The sequence below is a fragment of the Rutidosis leptorrhynchoides genome, chromosome 4 (assembly GCF_046630445.1).
Source record: "Rutidosis leptorrhynchoides isolate AG116_Rl617_1_P2 chromosome 4, CSIRO_AGI_Rlap_v1, whole genome shotgun sequence".
In the NCBI taxonomy this organism is placed as follows: domain Eukaryota; kingdom Viridiplantae; phylum Streptophyta; class Magnoliopsida; order Asterales; family Asteraceae; genus Rutidosis; species Rutidosis leptorrhynchoides.
The window spans coordinates 454636519-454641176 of NC_092336.1; the positions used below are offsets into that span (position 1 = coordinate 454636519).

Here is a 4658-nt window from a genome sequence, read left to right on the forward strand (position 1 = left end):
AAATAATATAATACATCACACGAATCACTTTTTTATTCTTCACACTTTGTACATCAGTGATTTTGATAGAGCGGTATAAACAATGATATTAACAATAGAACCATGGTTAAAGGTGGGTGTGTCATCCACAGTTGCCTCGGGTTTAGGTCAACGACACTTGCAATCAAATAGCCGATTTACTTTCGGTTTCCAAAGCAAAGTGCACATTTGAAAGGCGGTTTACAGTCCCACATGACTATAAAAATGTAGATCCTTTAGGGAAATTGGATCTTTATGAAAACATTTGATCTTTTGAAAATTCAAGCTAGATTTTACCCTAGACAAGTTTTCTGATTTGATCCATCATCGGTGTTGCAAAATATATTTGTGGATCAGTATTTTGGCTAAAAACTTTTAGGCTCGTGTAATCCACTGCCATCCCGGTATCGGAAAGCACACATCCAGTTTACTTGTTCCGTATATTACCTTTCGGTAAACTACCGTCCGGTTGTAAAGGAAAGCGATGAACAAGAAACTGTTAAGGCAATATCTAATGACATGCAGATGATTATGGTCTTTTTAACGTGTCGGATGCTAGAACTATCCTTGGTAGGAGCAATAGTAAAGATCATCCTTTGATTTTTCGATCTGACACAAGGTCCTGTCTTCGACCATGCTATGCAACCACCGTTCTTACGGTTGACACCCGATTTGGTTCAGGTGACCTAATGAATTCCAGGTGAATTCCTAGGATTTTACGTTCAATGGTAATGAACGCATTGAAAATGAGTTTTCAGAAAACAAATCGGTTTGTATTTTTGATCAAAATATTTTCTCGTTCAAGCTCGAGTTTAGATATCATTGAATTCCATGAGTTTGAATTCTCAATCTTTAAGGTCAATCTCAAGGATTGAGTAATATCAGTCTTAAAAGCTGATTTTTAATCTTTAAGGAGATTATCCTTTCTGGGGATCTGATTCATTAGTCTTATCAAGCTAATTTGCACGGTGCCTCCCCATTGTACGAGATAAATCCTTCTCATGGTTAGGATAAATCTGACCACTTGGCGACCCTGTTTGATGCTGAGGTCCGTGGATTTCCAGCTGATTTTAGAGATGACTTTTCTAGATTTTTCGTCAACCTACAGCTGGTCTGGACGACAACTTCATGATCTAAATCAAGAAGCGCGTGTCTTTTTCGGAAGACTTTACTTCCTTTTAATGATGGAATTGATTCATCGTGTAGATCCATCTTTCTTTCAAATATATTACAGTAAACCGGGTAAAACTGATTAGTATCATCCAAAACAAAAGTACCTGCAATAATCTTGTACAAAGATATGTGATAGATAGTTTTTAATTGAATAACTTAGTACATTCTCCCCACACTTAGTTTCTTTCTTTGCCTTTTTATTCTCCTTTATTCCATTTTAAATGAATTCAAGCATTTTAGGTTGTTTCTCAATTTATGTCCTTTCCGAGGTAACGATAATTTCGGCATTAACACCTAGTTTTATCGTTCATAAATATGTATAAACATGATTTTGAATTCATTTAGTTAAAAAATTTTAAAATTTTCATAATATTTAGAAAATAAGCCAAGTATAAACCCGAGAGAATTTATAACCCTTCCCCACACTTGAGATCATGCAATGCCCTCATTTGCATGAAATCAGACTATAATTATAAATTCATGAGGGTGATTAGTGTAGGAAAGTGATTAAAAATACCCAGTTTGTAATTACAAAGCTCGTCGAATGATAGATGGCTCGCCTCATCGTTCATTCCTTCATCTATTATATCATATTTGTTGTTTTGCGTCTTGTCGTCAAAATTAGTACCTTTTGCTGAACTTTAATGACAGTATTTGAAAGTGCATTGTTTTACCCTGTTTTGTACATAAGATAAAATACAAACATATATATATATATATTTTTGAAGTTTGTTTTATAACCCCACTTTTCAAAAATTTATAAAGTATAATATTTTTGGCATACTTTAAATCAATAAAATTAAAAATAATGATAACAAAATTTGTCGCCCCACCCTCGGGTAAAGTAATTTCGGTTCAACTACCTAATCTTCAACTCACGACGAATTTTAGAAATCATTTTTTTTACTTAATGAAATAAAGTAAATTTTTTTTTAAATTCACACAAAACTTAAATTTAAAAAGCATATTAATTTCATATAAAACCTACAAAATAAAAATTCAGAATGGAGGGAGAAAACTAGTTCTTTAGTGTTTGCTAGCGGAAAAGACCAATCGGATTCCATTCTCGGAACTACACGAGAACAGAACAAATAACTTTAGACAGCATTATCTTTTTAGAACATTCGAATCTCCCCACACTTAGGTAGCTGTGGTGTTGAAATTGTGATTAACTTCATTGTCAATTTCTCTTGGTCCATAATCAACTTGCCTATCTGTGACTTTTTCTTTAAGCCAGTGCCCGGCTTCTTCCGTAATATCCCATAATTCAACTAGCTTCGCCTTTTCTTTAGGCGACAGATTGGATACTAACCGGTTACATAACTTAAAGTTCCCCTTACTTCTAGCATCAATAGCCCGTTTATAAAGTTTCTTCATTGAACTGTTAATAACGGGATCATTTAATTTCGTATCAACAACGGGGTTATTTGTTATTGGGTCGTCATTAGGTGTTACTTCATTTTCCCCACACTTAGGCGTTTTATTATTATTAAGCACTACCGTTGGAGTTGGTAAAACAACAAGGTTCTTACCAATCGTTTTTATTGGTTCAACGGTTTTGGTTGGTGGAGGTTTAGATTTTCGAATCATAAAGGTGATCGATTTGTCACCACTTTTAAGTGTCATTCTTCCATTTCCTACATCAAATAACGCCCCGGTGGACGCAAAGAATGGTCGACCTAAAATTAGAGGAACGTTTGGGTCCTCTTCTATGTCAATGACAATAAATTCGACTAGAAAGGTTAAATTGCCTACTTGAACGGGTAGGTTGTCAGCAATTCCAACTGGGTGCTTAATGGTTTGATCAAAGAGTCGAACACTCATATCCGTTGGACTTAACTTACCTACACCTAATCTCTTATATAAGGAAAGAGGCATAACACTTACACTTGCACCTAAATCTGCTAGTGCATCATACATGACACAATCACTAAGTAGACAAGGAACAATAAATTCACCCGGATCACCTACCCTAGGTGGAGGTTTTGGTGGAACTGTATTCACCGGGTTTATCTTTACGGTTTTTGTTTCTTGCACTTTCTTATTCTTTTTCTTCTTCTTCTTTCCAGAGGTATCACAATCTTTATTACCTATCACTTGCTCATACTCAACTCCTTTTCTTGGAAACGGGATGGGTGGTTTGTATGGTGCCACCACTGGCTTTACATACTCGGGTGGTGGTGGTGGTGTAACTTCTTCATTGTTACTTACATCTAAAACCTCCCCAACTTCTGGTATTGGTTTTTCAGAATTTGTTGATATCATGTTAACATTTTCATTCCGAGGATTTACTTCATTATTACTCGGTAGCTTTCCTTGTTCCCTTTCACTCATCAATCTAACAAGAGTACCTACTTATTTTTCTAGATTCAAAATGGAAGCTTGTTGAGTTCTAAATGACTGATCAAACCTCTCATTCGTTTGGGTTTGAGTTTCAATAAATTGTGTTTGAGATTCAACTAGCTTAAATACCACTTCTTCCAGATTTGACTTTTTCTCTTCGGTTTGTTGTGGTGGTTTATACAAGCCAGGTCTTTGTTGATTGAAAGTGTTGTTTTGAGTTGGTTGGTTATTCGGACCTTGTTGGTTATACGAGTTATTGTCGGGTCCTTTTGGATTGTAAAGAATGTTTTGATTTCGATTGAAGTTTGGCCTTGGTGGTTGATAATTATTCTGATAACTATTTTCCAGCCTTTGGTTCATGTAGACAACATTCTCACGTTGTTCCATCGTTTGTTCAATGTGACAGTCTTTCATTAAGTGTGGTCCACCGCATTGCTCACAATTGATTCGTATTGCGTGAATATCTTTATTCATCTTTTCCATTCGTCTCTCGAAAGCATCTATTTTTGCGGAAACGGAATCAAAGTTATGGCTAGAATCGGCTCTAGCCGCTTTAGATGAGAGATATATATCTTTCTCTTGGTGCCACTCATGAGAGTGGGAGGCTGTGTTATCAATAATTTTGTAAGCTTCAGTTGCGGTTTTCTTCATAATGGAACCACCAGCTGTTATGTCGATGTCTTTTCGTGTAGCAACGTTGACACCTTGGTAGAATATTTGTACTATTTGATAAGTGTCTAAACCATGTTGAGGACATCCTCTCAACATCCTTCCGAATCTTGTCCATGCCTCATATAATGTTTCATTTGGCTTTTGCGCGAACGTAACAATTTCTCCTTGAAGTCTCACGGCTTTAGATGCCGGAAAGAATTGTTTAAGAAATTTTTCAACTAAAACATCCCATGTGTCAATCGCCCCTTCAGGTAACGATTCTAACCAATCTTTGGCTTCTCCCTTTAAAGTCCAAGGAAACAACATGAGATAGATCTGCTCATCTTCCACTTCTCGGATTTTGAATAGTGTACAAATTCTTTTAAACGTACGAAGGTGTTCGTTAGGATCTTCTTTTGGCGTACCACTATATTGGCACTGATTAGTTACCATATGTAGAATTTGTCCTTTGA

At 36.0% G+C, this 4658-nt stretch overlaps 1 non-coding gene across 1 annotated transcript; it reads left to right on the forward strand.

Moving 5' to 3' along the window:
• Window positions 1–4273: 4273 nt before the first annotated feature.
• LOC139845894 (small nucleolar RNA R71) lies at window positions 4274–4380 on the forward strand. Its single transcript, XR_011758647.1, has one exon. It is a non-coding gene; the product is annotated as a small nucleolar RNA R71 (small nucleolar RNA).
• Window positions 4381–4658: the final 278 nt, after the last annotated feature.